The sequence below is a fragment of the Chiloscyllium punctatum genome, chromosome 41, assembly GCF_047496795.1.
Source record: "Chiloscyllium punctatum isolate Juve2018m chromosome 41, sChiPun1.3, whole genome shotgun sequence".
Classification (NCBI taxonomy): domain Eukaryota; kingdom Metazoa; phylum Chordata; class Chondrichthyes; order Orectolobiformes; family Hemiscylliidae; genus Chiloscyllium; species Chiloscyllium punctatum.
Window position 1 is genome coordinate 56,245,496 of NC_092779.1, and position 20,797 is coordinate 56,266,292.

Sequence of the window (20,797 nt, forward strand, 5' to 3'; positions counted from 1 at the left end):
GACTGTTATTTCATCGCTGTTGTGAAACAAAGTACTACGGTGACTCGACTCGTCGTTATTTGGTTTTCTGGCCAATGAAAAAATCGTTCCAATGAATTTCGATTGAATTTCTCCCATTTCCTTCATCTCCGTCCTGGAGACATCGGAAGGGAAAGGTAATCTAGCCGAGACTGTGATTGGTGAAATTCACTTTTTATGGCCCATTCTTATTATGTTCTTTCTATCTCTCTTTTCAGCATTGTCCGGGAAGTGGTGGTGCACTCAGGCTCCTGTATGTTTGAAAGAGTAGTTTGGAATTGCCCTGTTGTTAGTTGTGAGATTACTTTATGGCTCATGTCCCCGGCATGTCTCACATTTAGCATTCATGCTCGCTGTGTCTGGAAATACATTTGGTTTGCCAGTTTTGTTTGTGTTCCGTGTTAAATGCTTTCCGTTTTGCGATTCTCTCAATAAATTACGAGTTAACAGGGTTTCTGAGGTAACTTCCAGCTGCAAAAATCCTCAACTGAGAATCTGGGAAAATTTCCCAGAGTATGGTCAGTCGGAGCAAAAGTAAGGAAGTCGTTCGTTTCTGCAGCGATTCACAATGCTACCGTTCCCGTGAGCAGTCGAACAGGCTATATGATTGTGCCGCAGACTGCGACGGCAAGCTCCGCTAAAAGGTGATCCTTTAATGCCGGTGTAAGCAACACAACGTTATTAGGGCACACCGCGTGGAAACAGATACTTCGGTGTATCTCGTCCATGCTCAGCACAAAGCCAAAATTAAACAAGTCCCAGTAAACAACGAGCGATTGGAAACAGAAAGGTGAAAAGTAGAATGGCTTCAACTTTCAGTGCTTGAACAAATCTGCTCTCGTAGTGAAATGTAATGCAACTCCATTTAATTACTGTGCAAAGCATTGTCAAGTTTTTCTCCAACCTGGTTCTGATCATATGCCATTCTGTTTGAGAGTGTAGTTCCCGCCTTCTGATCCTTCCATGAAAAGCAGCACCGCATTTGCATTCCTTGCGCAGGTTTGCCCGGTTCAAAGACAGGGAAAAAGCTGATGCTCTGGTATCACAGCGCACCACGGATTCCTGAACTAGTCTGTCTGTCAAATGTAACCCCAAAGTCGTCTCTGAAAGACCTCATTTGGAAGCTGTCTGTCGTTATTCAACGTACGAGAGTTGGCACCAGAGGTCCTGAATCATGTTTTGGAGCAGTTCGCACGGAAGTGGCTCATTCAATCAGCAACAGCAATGAAAGAAATTACACTCTCAGAGGAACCTCTGGACATATGCATTCACAGCGTCGCTAGTATTAAGGTGCGCCCCGAGATCTAAGCCACGTTGGAAGTGAGACGGAGGAATCGACAGAGAGGCTACAGAATGACATCGCATCCATTTGGATTTCTTTAAATCACTGACGAGCAGGAAAATGTAAACGGGGAGGGCGAGTGGGGAAGTGAGGCAGTAGCAGCTCTGGTGAAATTCCTTCTTTGTGATTCGCTCAGCAACCAGAGACGTGAAGGTGACTCAGGCGTGAGAGCTCTTCACATCGAGAACAAAAAGCACTCAAGGGCAGTTAGCACCTCTTCCGGAGAGTGGGGTGGGGTGAGGTAATTCCCTTTTGACTTCTCTGACTATGTTCAGAAACTGCCTTTTAGATTGAGGTGAACAGAGACTGCATTTCTTAAAAGCACCATGGAATTTAGCAAACTTTATTGTGTCGCTTCCTTTCGATTCCCACACAGGTTTCCAACTCAGTTGGTATCCATGTGGCTCATATCCAGGTGTGAACATCTCTGCAGCGAATTGCACGGTTCAGGCAAAAAGGCAAGGAAAGTGGCATCTCGAATTGGCTCCGAGGTCAGAGCATCCTCGCAATGTGATCTGTCGTTCTCGGATTGTAATGCTACCTCCGGTTTTAGGGTGGAGAACATTCTTTGGGACTCTTATTCTGCAAGACAGACACAGTGACTGAACCTATGCTGCACGTTATGATTTGGAACACGGGCTGCTCAGCTTTGTGCATTTTCCCTGTAGTCCGGTGTGTTTCATGTTCCGTGTAAACGTGAAAGTTGTCCTGTTTCGAGCAATGGGTGAAATCATTTATCAATGCAAGAATCGAAATTGCAGTCATGTCAAGCAGCTCATGGTAATTTGACCAAATCATAACCGATCGTGTGTTCTCACGCACTCACAGATGCATTTGTAGCTGAAAAGAGTCTGAGAAGAACGACTCAGCTTACCATTGATTTTTGTCTGGATTGAAGGGGTATCATTATCTGCTGCGAAATTGTCATTGTAGCCGGGCACACCCCAGCAGCTGTGCGAGTCGGAGAGGGATCATGGAACCCTTTTCACGTGACTTTGCATCTGTTGTTATGCAGGAGCACAATTGGAATTGCAAGAAAATGGGCAGCGCAAACGGCCGGCTGGTAGTGTGGCCGAGCAGTCTAAGGCGCTGGATTTATGCTCCAGTCTCTGACAGAGGCGTGGGTTCGAATCCCACCGCTGCCATTTCTGCTGATCCTTCTCCCACCGCGCAGCTGGTTGAAATGCTGTTTCGACCCCTGCTGCATTTCTGTTTAAAACAGAAGCGAAATGGGTTTGCTTCGCGGGCAATTAACTGTGGTGTGGGAAAGTGCTGAATTTGGCCAAGTGTCTGTGCTGTCATGATCGTGTTCGCCTCCCGCAGCTCTACTGTTGCTTTACGTTCCAGGCGAGTTGAGTTTTTACTGGAACCGAATGGAGACTGTTATTTCATCGCTGTTGTGAAACAAAGTACTACGGTGACTCGACTCGTCGTTATTTGGTTTTCTGGCCAATGAAAAAATCGTTCCAATGAATTTCGATTGAATTTCTCCCATTTCCTTCATCTCCGTCCTGGAGACATCGGAAGGGAAAGGTAATCTAGCCGAGACTGTGATTGGTGAAATTCACTTTTTATGGCCCATTCTTATTATGTTCTTTCTATCTCTCTTTTCAGCATTGTCCGGGAAGTGGTGGTGCACTCAGGCTCCTGTATGTTTGAAAGAGTAGTTTGGAATTGCCCTGTTGTTAGTTGTGAGATTACTTTATGGCTCATGTCCCCGGCATGTCTCACATTTAGCATTCATGCTCGCTGTGTCTGGAAATACATTTGGTTTGCCAGTTTTGTTTGTGTTCCGTGTGAAATGCTTTCCGTTTTGCGATTCTCTCAATAAATTACGAGTTAACAGGGTTTCTGAGGTAACTTCCAGCTGCAAAAATCCTCAACTGAGAATCTGGGAAAATTTCCCAGAGTATGGTCAGTCGGAGCAAAAGTAAGGAAGTCGTTCGTTTCTGCAGCGATTCACAATGCTACCGTTCCCGTGAGCAGTCGAACAGGCTATATGATTGTGCCGCAGACTGCGACGGCAAGCTCCGCTAAAAGGTGATCCTTTAATGCCGGTGTAAGCAACACAACGTTATTAGGGCACACCGCGTGGAAACAGATACTTCGGTGTATCTCGTCCATGCTCAGCACAAAGCCAAAATTAAACAAGTCCCATTAAACAACGAGCGATTGGAAACAGAAAGGTGAAAAGTAGAATGGCTTCAACTTTCAGTGCTTGAACAAATCTGCTCTCGTAGTGAAATGTAATGCAACTCCATTTAATTACTGTGCAAAGCATTGTCAAGTTTTTCTCCAACCTGGTTCTGATCATATGCCATTCTGTTTGAGAGTGTAGTTCCCGCCTTCTGATCCTTCCATGAAAAGCAACACCGCATTTGCATTCCTTGCGCAGGTTTGCCCGGTTCAAAGACAGGGAAGAAGCTGATGCTCTGGTATCACAGCGCACCACGGATTCCTGAACTAGTCTGTCTGTCAAATGTAACCCCAAAGTCGTCTCTGAAAGACCTCATTTGGAAGCTGTCTGTCGTTATTCAACGTACGAGAGTTGGCACCAGAGGTCCTGAATCATGTTTTGGAGCAGTGCGCACGGAAGTGGCTCATTCAATCAGCAACAGCAATGAAAGAAATTACACTCTCAGAGGAGCCTCTGGACCTATGCTTTCACAGCGTCGCTAGTATTAAGGTGCGCCCCGAGATCGAAGCCACGTTGGAAGTGAGACGGAGGAATCGACAGAGAGGCTACAGAATGACATCGCATCCATTTGGATTTCTTTAAATCACTGACGAGCAGGAAAATGTAAACGGGGAGGGCGAGTGGGGAAGTGAGGCAGTAGCAGCTCTGGTGAAATTCCTTCTTTGTGATTCGCTCAGCAACCAGAGACGTGAAGGTGACTCAGGCGTGAGAGCTCTTCACGTCGAGAACAAAAAGCACTCAAGGGCAGTTAGCACCTCTTCCGGAGAGTGGGGTGGGGTGAGGTAATTCCCTTTTGACTTCTCTGACTATGTTCAGAAACTGCCTTTTAGATTGAGGTGAACAGAGACTGCATTTCTTAAAAGCACCATGGAATTTATCAAACTTTATTGTGTCGCTTCCTTTCGATTCCCACACAGGTTTCCAACTCAGTTGGTATCCATGTGGCTCATATCCAGGTGTGAACATCTCTGCAGCGAATTGCACGGTTAAGGCAAAAAGGCAAGGAAAGTGGCATCTCGAATTGGCTCCGAGGTCAGAGCATCCTCGCAATGTGATCTGTCGTTCTCGGATTGTAATGCTACCTCCGGTTTTAGGGTGGAGAACATTCTTTGGGACTCTTATTCTGCAAGACAGACACAGTGACTGAACCTATGCTGCACGTTATGATTTGGAACACGGGCTGCTCAGCTTTGTGCATTTTCCCTGTAGTCCGGTGTGTTTCATGTTCCGTGTAAACGTGAAAGTTGTCCTGTTTCGAGCAATGGGTGAAATCATTTATCAATGCAAGAATCGAAATTGCAGTCATGTCAAGCAGCTCATGGTAATTTGACCAAATCATAACCGATCGTGTGTTCTCACGCACTCACAGATGCATTTGAAGCTGAAAAGAGTCTGAGAAGATCGACTCAGCTTACCATTGATTTTTGTCTGGATTGAAGGGGTATCATTATCTGCTGCGAAATTGTCATTGTAGCCGGGCACACCCCAGCAGCTGTGCGAGTCGGAGAGGGATCATGGAACCCTTTTCACGTGACTTTGCATCGGTTGTTATGCAGGAGCACAATTGGAAGTGCAAGAAAATGGGCACCGCTGACGGCTGGCTGGTAGTGTGGCCGAGCGGTCTAAGGCGCTGGATTTAAGCTCCAGTCTCTGACAGAGGCGTGGGTTCGAATCCCACCGCTGCCATTTCTGCTGATCCTTCTCCCACCGCGCAGCTGGTTGAAATGCTGTTTCGACCCCTACTGCGTTTCTGTTTAAAACAGAAGCGAAATGGGTTTGCTTCCCGGGCAATTAACTGTGGTGTGGGTAAGTGCCGAATTTGGCGAAGTGTCTGTGCTGTCATGATCGTGTTCGCCTCCCGCAGCTCTACTGTTGCTTTACGTTCCAGGCGAGTTGAGTTGTTACTGGAACCGAATGGAGACTGTTATTTCATCGCTGTTGTGAAACAAAGTACTACGGTGACTCGACTCGTCGTTATTTGGTTTTCTGGCCAATGAAAAAATCGTTCCAATGAATTTCGATTGAATTTCTCCCATTTCCTTCATCTCCGTCCTGGAGACATCGGAAGGGAAAGGTAATCTAGCCGAGACTGTGATTGGTGAAATTCACTTTTTATGGCCCATTCTTATTATGTTCTTTCTATCTCTCTTTTCAGCATTGTCCGGGAAGTGGTGGTGCACTCAGGCTCCTGTATGTTTGAAAGAGTAGTTTGGAATTGCCCTGTTGTTAGTTGTGAGATTACTTTATGGCTCATGTCCCCGGCATGTCTCACATTTAGTATTCATGCTCGCTGTGTCTGGAAATACATTTGGTTTGCCAGTTTTGTTTGTGTTCCGTGTTAAATGCTTTCCGTTTTGCGATTCTCTCAATAAATTACGAGTTAACAGGGTTTCTGAGGTAACTTCCAGCTGCAAAAATCCTCAACTGAGAATCTGGGAAAATTTCCCAGAGTATGGTCAGTCGGAGCAAAAGTAAGGAAGTCGTTCGTTTCTGCAGCGATTCACAATGCTACCGTTCCCGTGAGCAGTCGAACAGGCTATATGATTGTGCCGCAGACTGCGACGGCAAGCTCCGCTAAAAGGTGATCCTTTAATGCCGGTGTAAGCAACACAACGTTATTAGGGCACACCGCGTGGAAACAGATACTTCGGTGTATCTCGTCCATGCTCAGCACAAAGCCAAAATTAAACAAGTCCCAGTAAACAACGAGCGATTGGAAACAGAAAGGTGAAAAGTAGAATGGCTTCAACTTTCAGTGCTTGAACAAATCTGCTCTCGTAGTGAAATGTAATGCAACTCCATTTAATTACTGTGCAAAGCATTGTCAAGTTTTTCTCCAACCTGGTTCTGATCATATGCCATTCTGTTTGAGAGTGTAGTTCCCGCCTTCTGATCCTTCCATGAAAAGCAGCACCGCATTTGCATTCCTTGCGCAGGTTTGCCCGGTTCAAAGACAGGGAAAAAGCTGATGCTCTGGTATCACAGCGCACCACGGATTCCTGAACTAGTCTGTCTGTCAAATGTAACCCCAAAGTCGTCTCTGAAAGACCTCATTTGGAAGCTGTCTGTCGTTATTCAACGTACGAGAGTTGGCACCAGAGGTCCTGAATCATGTTTTGGAGCAGTTCGCACGGAAGTGGCTCATTCAATCAGCAACAGCAATGAAAGAAATTACACTCTCAGAGGAACCTCTGGACATATGCATTCACAGCGTCGCTAGTATTAAGGTGCGCCCCGAGATCTAAGCCACGTTGGAAGTGAGACGGAGGAATCGACAGAGAGGCTACAGAATGACATCGCATCCATTTGGATTTCTTTAAATCACTGACGAGCAGGAAAATGTAAACGGGGAGGGCGAGTGGGGAAGTGAGGCAGTAGCAGCTCTGGTGAAATTCCTTCTTTGTGATTCGCTCAGCAACCAGAGACGTGAAGGTGACTCAGGCGTGAGAGCTCTTCACATCGAGAACAAAAAGCACTCAAGGGCAGTTAGCACCTCTTCCGGAGAGTGGGGTGGGGTGAGGTAATTCCCTTTTGACTTCTCTGACTATGTTCAGAAACTGCCTTTTAGATTGAGGTGAACAGAGACTGCATTTCTTAAAAGCACCATGGAATTTAGCAAACTTTATTGTGTCGCTTCCTTTCGATTCCCACACAGGTTTCCAACTCAGTTGGTATCCATGTGGCTCATATCCAGGTGTGAACATCTCTGCAGCGAATTGCACGGTTCAGGCAAAAAGGCAAGGAAAGTGGCATCTCGAATTGGCTCCGAGGTCAGAGCATCCTCGCAATGTGATCTGTCGTTCTCGGATTGTAATGCTACCTCCGGTTTTAGGGTGGAGAACATTCTTTGGGACTCTTATTCTGCAAGACAGACACAGTGACTGAACCTATGCTGCACGTTATGATTTGGAACACGGGCTGCTCAGCTTTGTGCATTTTCCCTGTAGTCCGGTGTGTTTCATGTTCCGTGTAAACGTGAAAGTTGTCCTGTTTCGAGCAATGGGTGAAATCATTTATCAATGCAAGAATCGAAATTGCAGTCATGTCAAGCAGCTCATGGTAATTTGACCAAATCATAACCGATCGTGTGTTCTCACGCACTCACAGATGCATTTGTAGCTGAAAAGAGTCTGAGAAGAACGACTCAGCTTACCATTGATTTTTGTCTGGATTGAAGGGGTATCATTATCTGCTGCGAAATTGTCATTGTAGCCGGGCACACCCCAGCAGCTGTGCGAGTCGGAGAGGGATCATGGAACCCTTTTCACGTGACTTTGCATCTGTTGTTATGCAGGAGCACAATTGGAATTGCAAGAAAATGGGCAGCGCAAACGGCCGGCTGGTAGTGTGGCCGAGCAGTCTAAGGCGCTGGATTTATGCTCCAGTCTCTGACAGAGGCGTGGGTTCGAATCCCACCGCTGCCATTTCTGCTGATCCTTCTCCCACCGCGCAGCTGGTTGAAATGCTGTTTCGACCCCTGCTGCATTTCTGTTTAAAACAGAAGCGAAATGGGTTTGCTTCGCGGGCAATTAACTGTGGTGTGGGAAAGTGCTGAATTTGGCCAAGTGTCTGTGCTGTCATGATCGTGTTCGCCTCCCGCAGCTCTACTGTTGCTTTACGTTCCAGGCGAGTTGAGTTTTTACTGGAACCGAATGGAGACTGTTATTTCATCGCTGTTGTGAAACAAAGTACTACGGTGACTCGACTCGTCGTTATTTGGTTTTCTGGCCAATGAAAAAATCGTTCCAATGAATTTCGATTGAATTTCTCCCATTTCCTTCATCTCCGTCCTGGAGACATCGGAAGGGAAAGGTAATCTAGCCGAGACTGTGATTGGTGAAATTCACTTTTTATGGCCCATTCTTATTATGTTCTTTCTATCTCTCTTTTCAGCATTGTCCGGGAAGTGGTGGTGCACTCAGGCTCCTGTATGTTTGAAAGAGTAGTTTGGAATTGCCCTGTTGTTAGTTGTGAGATTACTTTATGGCTCATGTCCCCGGCATGTCTCACATTTAGCATTCATGCTCGCTGTGTCTGGAAATACATTTGGTTTGCCAGTTTTGTTTGTGTTCCGTGTGAAATGCTTTCCGTTTTGCGATTCTCTCAATAAATTACGAGTTAACAGGGTTTCTGAGGTAACTTCCAGCTGCAAAAATCCTCAACTGAGAATCTGGGAAAATTTCCCAGAGTATGGTCAGTCGGAGCAAAAGTAAGGAAGTCGTTCGTTTCTGCAGCGATTCACAATGCTACCGTTCCCGTGAGCAGTCGAACAGGCTATATGATTGTGCCGCAGACTGCGACGGCAAGCTCCGCTAAAAGGTGATCCTTTAATGCCGGTGTAAGCAACACAACGTTATTAGGGCACACCGCGTGGAAACAGATACTTCGGTGTATCTCGTCCATGCTCAGCACAAAGCCAAAATTAAACAAGTCCCATTAAACAACGAGCGATTGGAAACAGAAAGGTGAAAAGTAGAATGGCTTCAACTTTCAGTGCTTGAACAAATCTGCTCTCGTAGTGAAATGTAATGCAACTCCATTTAATTACTGTGCAAAGCATTGTCAAGTTTTTCTCCAACCTGGTTCTGATCATATGCCATTCTGTTTGAGAGTGTAGTTCCCGCCTTCTGATCCTTCCATGAAAAGCAACACCGCATTTGCATTCCTTGCGCAGGTTTGCCCGGTTCAAAGACAGGGAAGAAGCTGATGCTCTGGTATCACAGCGCACCATGGATTCCTGAACTAGTCTGTCTGTCAAATGTAACCCCAAAGTCGTCTCTGAAAGACCTCATTTGGAAGCTGTCTGTCGTTATTCAACGTACGAGAGTTGGCACCAGAGGTCCTGAATCATGTTTTGGAGCAGTGCGCACGGAAGTGGCTCATTCAATCAGCAACAGCAATGAAAGAAATTACACTCTCAGAGGAACCTCTGGACCTATGCTTTCACAGCGTCGCTAGTATTAAGGTGCGCCCCGAGATCGAAGCCACGTTGGAAGTGAGACGGAGGAATCGACAGAGAGGCTACAGAATGACATCGCATCCATTTGGATTTCTTTAAATCACTGACGAGCAGGAAAATGTAAACGGGGAGGGCGAGTGGGGAAGTGAGGCAGTAGCAGCTCTGGTGAAATTCCTTCTTTGTGATTCGCTCAGCAACCAGAGACGTGAAGGTGACTCAGGCGTGAGAGCACTTCACGTCGAGAACAAAAAGCACTCAAGGGCAGTTAGCACCTCTTCCGGAGAGTGGGGTGGGGTGAGGTAATTCCCTTTTGACTTCTCTGACTATGTTCAGAAACTGCCTTTTAGATTGAGGTGAACAGAGACTGCATTTCTTAAAAGCACCATGGAATTTATCAAACTTTATTGTGTCGCTTCCTTTCGATTCCCACACAGGTTTCCAACTCAGTTGGTATCCATGTGGCTCATATCCAGGTGTGAACATCTCTGCAGCGAATTGCACGGTTAAGGCAAAAAGGCAAGGAAAGTGGCATCTCGAATTGGCTCCGAGGTCAGAGCATCCTCGCAATGTGATCTGTCGTTCTCGGATTGTAATGCTACCTCCGGTTTTAGGGTGGAGAACATTCTTTGGGACTCTTATTCTGCAAGACAGACACAGTGACTGAACCTATGCTGCACGTTATGATTTGGAACACGGGCTGCTCAGCTTTGTGCATTTTCCCTGTAGTCCGGTGTGTTTCATGTTCCGTGTAAACGTGAAAGTTGTCCTGTTTCGAGCAATGGGTGAAATCATTTATCAATGCAAGAATCGAAATTGCAGTCATGTCAAGCAGCTCATGGTAATTTGACCAAATCATAACCGATCGTGTGTTCTCACGCACTCACAGATGCATTTGTAGCTGAAAAGAGTCTGAGAAGATCGACTCAGCTTACCATTGATTTTTGTCTGGATTGAAGGGGTATCATTATCTGCTGCGAAATTGTCATTGTAGCCGGGCACACCCCAGCAGCTGTGCGAGTCGGAGAGGGATCATGGAACCCTTTTCACGTGACTTTGCATCGGTTGTTATGCAGGAGCACAATTGGAAGTGCAAGAAAATGGGCGCCGCTGACGGCTGGCTGGTAGTGTGGCCGAGCGGTCTAAGGCGCTGGATTTAAGCTCCAGTCTCTGACAGAGGCGTGGGTTCGAATCCCACCGCTGCCATTTCTGCTGATCCTTCTCCCACCGCGCAGCTGGTTGAAATGCTGTTTCGACCCCTACTGCGTTTCTGTTTAAAACAGAAGCGAAATGGGTTTGCTTCCCGGGCAATTAACTGTGGTGTGGGTAAGTGCCGAATTTGGCGAAGTGTCTGTGCTGTCATGATCGTGTTCGCCTCCCGCAGCTCTACTGTTGCTTTACGTTCCAGGCGAGTTGAGTTGTTACTGGAACCGAATGGAGACTGTTATTTCATCGCTGTTGTGAAACAAAGTACTACGGTGACTCGACTCGTCGTTATTTGGTTTTCTGGCCAATGAAAAAATCGTTCCAATGAATTTCGATTGAATTTCTCCCATTTCCTTCATCTCCGTCCTGGAGACATCGGAAGGGAAAGGTAATCTAGCCGAGACTGTGATTGGTGAAATTCACTTTTTATGGCCCATTCTTATTATGTTCTTTCTATCTCTCTTTTCAGCATTGTCCGGGAAGTGGTGGTGCACTCAGGCTCCTGTATGTTTGAAAGAGTAGTTTGGAATTGCCCTGTTGTTAGTTGTGAGATTACTTTATGGCTCATGTCCCCGGCATGTCTCACATTTAGTATTCATGCTCGCTGTGTCTGGAAATACATTTGGTTTGCCAGTTTTGTTTGTGTTCCGTGTTAAATGCTTTCCGTTTTGCGATTCTCTCAATAAATTACGAGTTAACAGGGTTTCTGAGGTAACTTCCAGCTGCAAAAATCCTGAACTGAAAATCTGGGAAAATTTCCCAGAGTATGGTCAGTCGGAGCAAAAGTAAGGAAGTCGTTCGTTTCTGCAGCGATTCACAATGCTACCGTTCCCGTGAGCAGTCGAACAGGCTATATGATTGTGCCGCAGACTGCGACGGCAAGCTCCGCTAAAAGGTGATCCTTTAATGCCGGTGTAAGCAACACAACGTTATTAGGGCACACCGCGTGGAAACAGATACTTCGGTGTATCTCGTCCATGCTCAGCACAAAGCCAAAATTAAACAAGTCCCATTAAACAACGAGCGATTGGAAACAGAAAGGTGAAAAGTAGAATGGCTTCAACTTTCAGTGCTTGAACAAATCTGCTCTCGTAGTGAAATGTAATGCAACTCCATTTAATTACTGTGCAAAGCATTGTCAAGTTTTTCTCCAACCTGGTTCTGATCATATGCCATTCTGTTTGAGAGTGTAGTTCCCGCCTTCTGATCCTTCCATGAAAAGCAGCACCGCATTTGCATTCCTTGCGCAGGTTTGCCCGGTTCAAAGACAGGGAAGAAGCTGATGCTCTGGTATCACAGCGCACCACGGATTCCTGAACTAGTCTGTCTGTCAAATGTAACCCCAAAGTCGTCTCTGAAAGACCTCATTTGGAAGCTGTCTGTCGTTATTCAACGTACGAGAGTTGGCACCAGAGGTCCTGAATCATGTTTTGGAGCAGTGCGCACGGAAGTGGCTCATTCAATCAGCAACAGCAATGAAAGAAATTACACTCTCAGAGGAACCTCTGGACCTATGCTTTCACAGCGTCGCTAGTATTAAGGTGCGCCCCGAGATCGAAGCCACGTTGGAAGTGAGACGGAGGAATCGACAGAGAGGCTACAGAATGACATCGCATCCATTTGGATTTCTTTAAATCACTGACGAGCAGGAAAATGTAAACGGGGAGGGCGAGTGGGGAAGTGAGGCAGTAGCAGCTCTGTTGAAATTCCTTCTTTGTGATTCGCTCAGCAACCAGAGACGTGAAGGTGACTCAGGCGTGAGAGCTCTTCACGTCGAGAACAAAAAGCACTCAAGGGCAGTTAGCACCTCTTCCGGAGAGTGGGGTGGGGTGAGGTAATTCCCTTTTGACTTCTCTGACTATGTTCAGAAACTGCCTTTTAGATTGAGGTGAACAGAGACTGCATTTCTTAAAAGCACCATGGAATTTATCAAACTTTATTGTGTCGCTTCCTTTCGATTCCCACACAGGTTTCCAACTCAGTTGGTATCCATGTGGCTCATATCCAGGTGTGAACATCTCTGCAGCGAATTGCACGGTTAAGGCAAAAAGGCAAGGAAAGTGGCATCTCGAATTGGCTCCGAGGTCAGAGCATCCTCGCAATGTGATCTGTCGTTCTCGGATTGTAATGCTACCTCCGGTTTTAGGGTGGAGAACATTCTTTGGGACTCTTATTCTGCAAGACAGACACAGTGACTGAACCTATGCTGCACGTTATGATTTGGAACACGGGCTGCTCAGCTTTGTGCATTTTCCCTGTAGTCCGGTGTGTTTCATGTTCCGTGTAAACGTGAAAGTTGTCCTGTTTCGAGCAATGGGTGAAATCATTTATCAATGCAAGAATCGAAATTGCAGTCATGTCAAGCAGCTCATGGTAATTTGACCAAATCATAACCGATCGTGTGTTCTCACGCACTCACAGATGCATTTGTAGCTGAAAAGAGTCTGAGAAGATCGACTCAGCTTACCATTGATTTTTGTCTGGATTGAAGGGGTATCATTATCTGCTGCGAAATTGTCATTGTAGCCGGGCACACCCCAGCAGCTGTGCGAGTCGGAGAGGGATCATGGAACCCTTTTCACGTGACTTTGCATCGGTTGTTATGCAGGAGCACAATTGGAAGTGCAAGAAAATGGGCACCGCTGACGGCTGGCTGGTAGTGTGGCCGAGCGGTCTAAGGCGCTGGATTTAAGCTCCAGTCCCTGACAGAGGCGTGGGTTCGAATCCCACCGCTGCCATTTCTGCTGATCCTTCTCCCACCGCGCAGCTGGTTGAAATGCTGTTTCGACCCCTGTTGCGTTTCTGTTTAAAACAGAAGCGAAATGGGTTTGCTTCCCGGGCAATTAACTGTGGTGTGGGTAAGTGCCGAATTTGGCGAAGTGTCTGTGCTGTCATGATCGTGTTCGCCTCCCGCAGCTCTACTGTTGCTTTACGTTCCAGGCGAGTTGAGTTTTTACTGGAACCGAATGGAGACTGTTATTTCATCGCTGTTGTGAAACAAAGTACTACGGTGACTCGACTCGTCGTTATTTGGTTTTCTGGCCAATGAAAAAATCGTTCCAATGAATTTCGATTGAATTTCTCCCATTTCCTTCATCTCCGTCCTGGAGACATCGGAAGGGAAAGGTAATCTAGCCGAGACTGTGATTGGTGAAATTCACTTTTTATGGCCCATTCTTATTATGTTCTTTCTATCTCTCTTTTCAGCATTGTCCGGGAAGTGGTGGTGCACTCAGGCTCCTGTATGTTTGAAAGAGTAGTTTGGAATTGCCCTGTTGTTAGTTGTGAGATTACTTTATGGCTCATGTCCCCGGCATGTCTCACATTTAGTATTCATGCTCGCTGTGTCTGGAAATACATTTGGTTTGCCAGTTTTGTTTGTGTTCCGTGTGAAATGCTTTCCGTTTTGCGATTCTCTCAATAAATTACGAGTTAACAGGGTTTCTGAGGTAACTTCCAGCTGCAATAATCCTCAACTGAGAATCTGGGAAAATTTCCCAGAGTATGGTCAGTCGGAGCAAAAGTAAGGAAGTCGTTCGTTTCTGCAGCGATTCACAATGCTACCGTTCCCGTGAGCAGTCGAACAGGCTATATGATTGTGCCGCAGACTGCGACGGCAAGCTCCGCTAAAAGGTGATCCTTTAATGCCGGTGTAAGCAACACAACGTTATTAGGGCACACCGCGTGGAAACAGATACTTCGGTGTATCTCGTCCATGCTCAGCACAAAGCCAAAATTAAACAAGTCCCATTAAACAACGAGCGATTGGAAACAGAAAGGTGAAAAGTAGAATGGCTTCAACTTTCAGTGCTTGAACAAATCTGCTCTCGTAGTGAAATGTAATGCAACTCCATTTAATTACTGTGCAAAGCATTGTCAAGTTTTTCTCCAACCTGGTTCTGATCATATGCCATTCTGTTTGAGAGTGTAGTTCCCGCCTTCTGATCCTTCCATGAAAAGCAGCACCGCATTTGCATTCCTTGCGCAGGTTTGCCCGGTTCAAAGACAGGGAAGAAGCTGATGCTCTGGTATCACAGCGCACCACGGATTCCTGAACTAGTCTGTCTGTCAAATGTAACCCCAAAGTCGTCTCTGAAAGACCTCATTTGGAAGCTGTCTGTCGTTATTCAACGTACGAGAGTTGGCACCAGAGGTCCTGAATCATGTTTTGGAGCAGTGCGCACGGAAGTGGCTCATTCAATCAGCAACAGCAATGAAAGAAATTACACTCTCAGAGGAACCTCTGGACCTATGCTTTCACAGCGTCGCTAGTATTAAGGTGCGCCCCGAGATCGAAGCCACGTTGGAAGTGAGACGGAGGAATCGACAGAGAGGCTACAGAATGACATCGCATCCATTTGGATTTCTTTAAATCACTGACGAGCAGGAAAATGTAAACGGGGAGGGCGAGTGGGGAAGTGAGGCAGTAGCAGCTCTGGTGAAATTCCTTCTTTGTGATTGGCTCAGCAACCAGAGACGTGAAGGTGACTCAGGCGTGAGAGCTCTTCACGTCGAGAACAAAAAGCACTCAAGGGCAGTTAGCACCTCTTCCGGAGAGTGGGGTGGGGTGAGGTAATTCCCTTTTGACTTCTCTGACTATGTTCAGAAACTGCCTTTTAGATTGAGGTGAACAGAGACTGCATTTCTTAAAAGCACCATGGAATTTAGCAAACTTTATTGTGTCGCTTCCTTTCGATTCCCACACAGGTTTCCAACTCAGTTGGTATCCATGTGGCTCATATCCAGGTGTGAACATCTCTGCAGCGAATTGCACGGTTAAGGCAAAAAGGCAAGGAAAGTGGCATCTCGAATTGGCTCCGAGGTCAGAGCATCCTCGCAATGTGATCTGTCGTTCTCGGATTGTAATGCTACCTCCGGTTTTAGGGTGGAGAACATTCTTTGGGACTCTTATTCTGCAAGACAGACACAGTGACTGAACCTATGCTGCACGTTATGATTTGGAACACGGGCTGCTCAGCTTTGTGCATTTTCCCGGTAGTCCGGTGTGTTTCATGTTCCGTGTAAACGTGAAAGTTGTCCTGTTTCGAGCAATGGGTGAAATCATTGATCAATGCAAGAATCGAAATTGCAGTCATGTCAAGCAGCTCATGGTAATTTGACCAAATCATAACCGATCGTGTGTTCTCACGCACTCACAGATGCATTTGTAGCTGAAAAGAGTCTGAGAAGATCGACTCAGCTTACCATTGATTTTTGTCTGGATTGAAGGGGTATCATTATCTGCTGCGAAATTGTCATTGTAGCCGGGCACACCCCAGCAGCTGTGCGAGTCGGAGAGGGATCATGGAACCCTTTTCACGTGACTTTGCATCTGTTGTTATGCAGGAGCACAATTGGAAGTGCAAGAAAATGGGCACCGCTGACGGCTGGCTGGTAGTGTGGCCGAGCGGTCTAAGGCGTGGGATTTAAGCTCCAGTCTCTGACAGAGGCGTGGGTTCGAATCCCACCGCTGCCATTGCTGCTGATCCTTCTCCCACCGCGCAGCTGGTTGAAATGCTGTTTCGACCCCTGCTGCGTTTCTGTTTAAAACAGAAGCGAAATGGGATTGCTTCCCGGGCAATTAACTGTGGTGTGGGTAAGTGCCGAATTTGGCGAAGTGTCTGTGCTGTCATGATCGTGTTCGCCTCCCGCAGCTCTACTGTTGCTTTACGTTCCAGGCGAGTTGAGTTTTTACTGGAACCGAATGGAGACTGTTATTTCATCGCTGTTGTGAAACAAAGTACTACGGTGACTCGACTCGTCGTTATTTGGTTTTCTGGCCAATGAAAAAATCGTTCCAATGAATTTCGATTGAATTTCTCCCATTTCCTTCATCTCCGTCCTGGAGACATCGGAAGGGAAAGGTAATCTAGCCGAGACTGTGATTGGTGAAATTCACTTTTTATGGCCCATTCTTATTATGTTCTTTCTATCTCTCTTTTCAGCATTGTCCGGGAAGTGGTGGTGCACTCAGGCTCCTGTACGTTTGAAAGAGTAGTTTGGAATTGCCCTGTTGTTAGTTGTGAGATTACTTTATGGCTCATGTCCCCGGCATGTCTCACATTTAGTATTCATGCTCGCTGTGTCTGGAAATACATTTGGTTTGCCAGTTTTGTTTGTGTTCCGTGTGAAATGCTTTCCGTTTTGCGATTCTCTCAATAAATTACGAGTTAACAGGGTTTCTGAGGTAACTTCCAGCTGCAAAAATCCTCAACTGAGAATCTGGGAAAATTTCCCAGAGTATGGTCAGTCGGAGCAAATGTAAGGAAGTCGTTCGTTTCTGCAGCGATTCACAATGCTACCGTTCCCGTGAGCAGTCGAACAGGCTATATGATTGTGCCGCAGACTGCGACGGCAAGCTCCGCTAAAAGGTGATCCTTTAATGCCGGTGTAAGCAACACAACGTTATTAGGGCACACCGCGTGGAAACAGATACTTCGGTGTATCTCGTCCATGCTCAGCACAAAGCCAAAATTAAACAAGTCCCATTAAACAACGAGCGATTGGAAACAGAAAGGTGAAAAGTAGAATGGCTTCAACTTTCAGTGCTTGAACAAATCTGCTCTCGTAGTGAAATGTAATGCAACTCCATTTAATTACTGTGCAAAGCATTGTCAAGTTTTTCTCCAACCTGGTTCTGATCATATGCCATTCTGTTTGAGAGTGTAGTTCCCGCCTTCTGATCCTTCCATGAAAAGCAGCACCGCATTTGCATTCCTTGCGCAGGTTTGCCCGGTTCAAAGACAGGGAAGAAGCTGATGCTCTGGTATCACAGCGCACCACGGATTCCTGAACTAGTCTGTCTGTCAAATGTAACCCCAAAGTCGTCTCTGAAAGACCTCATTTGGAAGCTGTCTGTCGTTATTCAACGTACGAGAGTTGGCACCAGAGGTCCTGAATCATGTTTTGGAGCAGTGCGCACGGAAGTGGCTCATTCAATCAGCAACAGCAATGAAAGAAATTACACTCTCAGAGGAACCTCTGGACCTATGCTTTCACAGCGTCGCTAGTATTAAGGTGCGCCCCGAGATCGAAGCCACGTTGGAAGTGAGACGGAGGAATCGACAGAGAGGCTACAGAATGACATCGCATCCATTTGGATTTCTTTAAATCACTGACGAGCAGGAAAATGTAAACGGGGAGGGCGAGTGGGGAAGTGAGGCAGTAGCAGCTCTGGTGAAATTCCTTCTTTGTGATTGGCTCAGCAACCAGAGACGTGAAGGTGACTCAGGCGTGAGAGCTCTTCACGTCGAGAACAAAAAGCACTCAAGGGCAGTTAGCACCTCTTCCGGAGAGTGGGGTGGGGTGAGGTAATTCCCTTTTGACTTCTCTGACTATGTTCAGAAACTGCCTTTTAGATTGAGGTGAACAGAGACTGCATTTCTTAAAAGCACCATGGAATTTAGCAAACTTTATTGTGTCGCTTCCTTTCGATTCCCACACAGGTTTCCAACTCAGTTGGTATCCATGTGGCTCATATCCAGGTGTGAACATCTCTGCAGCGAATTGCACGGTTAAGGCAAAAAGGCAAGGAAAGTGGCATCTCGAATTGGCTCCGAGGTCAGAGCATCCTCGCAATGTGATCTGTCGTTCTCGGATTGTAATGCTACCTCCGGTTTTAGGGTGGAGAACATTCTTTGGGACTCTTATTCTGCAAGACAGACACAGTGACTGAACCTATGCTGCACGTTATGATTTGGAACACGGGCTGCTCAGCTTTGTGCATTTTCCCTGTAGTCCGGTGTGTTTCATGTTCCGTGTAAACGTGAAAGTTGTCCTGTTTCGAGCAATGGGTGAAATCATTTATCAATGCAAGAATCGAAATTGCAGTCATGTCAAGCAGCTCATGGTAATTTGACCAAATCATAACCGATCGTGTGTTCTCACGCACTCACAGATGCATTTGTAGCTGAAAAGAGTCTGAGAAGATCGACTCAGCTTACCATTGATTTTTGTCTGGATTGAAGGGGTATCATTATCTGCTGCGAAATTGTCATTGTAGCCGGGCACACCCCAGCAGCTGTGCGAGTCGGAGAGGGATCATGGAACCCTTTTCACGTGACTTTGCATCGGTTGTTATGCAGGAGCACAATTGGAAGTGCAAGAAAATGGGCACCGCTGACGGCTGGCTGGTAGTGTGGCCGAGCGGTCTAAGGCGCTGGATTTAATCTCCAGTCTCTGACAGAGGCGTGGGTTCGAATCCCACCGCTGCCATTTCTGCTGATCCTTCTCCCACCGCGCAGCTGGTTGAAATGCTGTTTCGACCCCTGCTGCGTTTCTGTTTAAAACAGAAGCGAAATGGGATTGCTTCCCGGGCAATTAACTGTGGTGTGGGTAAGTGCCGAATTTGGCGAAGTGTCTGTGCTGTCATGATCGTGTTCGCCTCCCGCAGCTCTCCTGTTGCTTTACGTTCCAGGCGAGTTGAGTTTTTACTGGAACCGAATGGAGACTGTTATTTCATCGCTGTTGTGAAACAAAGTACTACGGTGACTCGACTCGTCGTTATTTGGTTTTCTGGCCAATGAAAAAATCGTTCCAATGAATTTCGATTGAATTTCTCCCATTTCCTTCATCTCCGTCCTGGAGACATCGGAAGGGAAAGGTAATCTAGCCGAGACTGTGATTGGTGAAATTCACTTTTTATGGCCCATTCTTATTATGTTCTTTCTATCTCTCTTTTCAGCATTGTCCGGGAAGTGGTGGTGCACTCAGGCTCCTGTATGTTTGAAAGAGTAGTTTGGAATTGCCCTGTTGTTAGTTGTGAGATTACTTTATGGCTCATGTCCCCGGCATGTCTCACATTTAGTATTCATGCTCGCTGTGTCTGGAAATACATTTGGTTTGCCAGTTTTGTTTGTGTTCCGTGTGAAATGCTTTCCGTTTTGCGATTCTCTCAATAAATTACGAGTTAACAGGGTTTCTGAGGTAACTTCCAGCTGCAAAAATCCTCAACTGAGAATCTGGGAAAATTTCCCAGAGTATGGTCAGTCGGAGCAAAAGTAAGGAAGTCGTTCGTTTCTGCAGCGATTCACAATGCTACCGTTCCCGTGAGCAGTCGAACAGGCTATATGATTGTGCCGCAGACTGCGACGGCAAGCTCCGCTAAAAGGTGATCCTTTAATGCCGGTGTAAGCAACACAACGTTATTAGGGCACACCGCGTGGAAACAGATACTTCGGTGTATCTCGTCCATGCTCAGCACAAAGCCAAAATTAAACAAGTCCCATTAAACAACGAGCGATTGGAAACAGAAAGGTGAAAAGTAGAATGGCTTCAACTTTCAGTGCTTGAACAAATCTGCTCTCGTAGTGAAATGTAATGCAACTCCATTTAATTACTGTGCAAAGCATTGTCAAGTTTTTCTCCAACCTGGTTCTGATCATATGCCATTCTGTTTGAGAGTGTAGTTCCCGCCTTCTGATCCTTCCAAGAAAAGCAGCACCGCATTTGCATTCCTTGCGCAGGTTTGCCCGGTTCAAAGACAGGGAAGAAGCTGATGCTCTGGTATCACAGCGCACCACGGATTCCTGAACTAGTCTGTCTGTCAAATGTAACCCCAAAGTCGTCTCTGAAAGACCTCATTTGGAAGCTGTCTGTCGTTATTCAACGTACGAGAGTTGGCACCAGAGGTCCTGAATCATGTTTTGGAGCAGTGCGCACGGAAGTGGCTCATTCAATCAGCAACAGCAATGAAAGAAATTACACTCTCAGAGGAACCTCTGGACCTATGCTTTCACAGCGTCGCTAGTATTAAGGTGCGCCCCGAGATCGAAGCCACGTTGGAAGTGAGACGGAGGAATCGACAGAGAGGCTACAGAATGACATCGCATCCATTTGGATTTCTTTAAATCACTGACGAGCAGGAAAATGTAAACGGGGAGGGCGAGTGGGGAAGTGAGGCAGTAGCAGCTCTGGTGAAATTCCTTCTTTGTGATTGGCTCAGCAACCAGAGACGTGAAGGTGACTCAGGCGTGAGAGCTCTTCACGTCGAGAACAAAAAGCACTCAAGGGCAGTTAGCACCTCTTCCGGAGAGTGGGGTGGGGTGAGGTAATTCCCTTTTGACTTCTCTGACTATGT

The 20,797-nt window shown here is 46.5% G+C and overlaps 7 non-coding genes across 7 annotated transcripts; all 7 read left to right on the plus strand.

The window, feature by feature from the left end:
* The first annotated feature begins 2,422 nt into the window (after positions 1-2,422).
* trnai-uau (transfer RNA isoleucine (anticodon UAU)) lies at positions 2,423-2,505 on the plus strand. The gene has a single exon. It is a non-coding gene; the product is annotated as a tRNA-Ile (tRNA).
* Positions 2,506-5,160: 2,655 nt separating this feature from the next.
* trnal-uaa (transfer RNA leucine (anticodon UAA)) lies at positions 5,161-5,243 on the plus strand. Its single transcript has one exon. It is a non-coding gene; the product is annotated as a tRNA-Leu (tRNA).
* A 2,655-nt stretch (positions 5,244-7,898) lies between these two features.
* Positions 7,899-7,981, plus strand: trnai-uau (transfer RNA isoleucine (anticodon UAU)). The gene has a single exon. It is a non-coding gene; the product is annotated as a tRNA-Ile (tRNA).
* Positions 7,982-10,636: 2,655 nt separating this feature from the next.
* On the plus strand, positions 10,637-10,719 carry trnal-uaa (transfer RNA leucine (anticodon UAA)). The gene has a single exon. It is a non-coding gene; the product is annotated as a tRNA-Leu (tRNA).
* Positions 10,720-13,374: 2,655 nt separating this feature from the next.
* trnal-uaa (transfer RNA leucine (anticodon UAA)) lies at positions 13,375-13,457 on the plus strand. The gene has a single exon. It is a non-coding gene; the product is annotated as a tRNA-Leu (tRNA).
* A 2,655-nt stretch (positions 13,458-16,112) lies between these two features.
* On the plus strand, positions 16,113-16,195 carry trnal-uaa (transfer RNA leucine (anticodon UAA)). The gene has a single exon. It is a non-coding gene; the product is annotated as a tRNA-Leu (tRNA).
* A 2,655-nt stretch (positions 16,196-18,850) lies between these two features.
* On the plus strand, positions 18,851-18,933 carry trnal-uaa (transfer RNA leucine (anticodon UAA)). Its single transcript has one exon. It is a non-coding gene; the product is annotated as a tRNA-Leu (tRNA).
* The last annotated feature ends 1,864 nt before the right edge of the window (positions 18,934-20,797 follow it).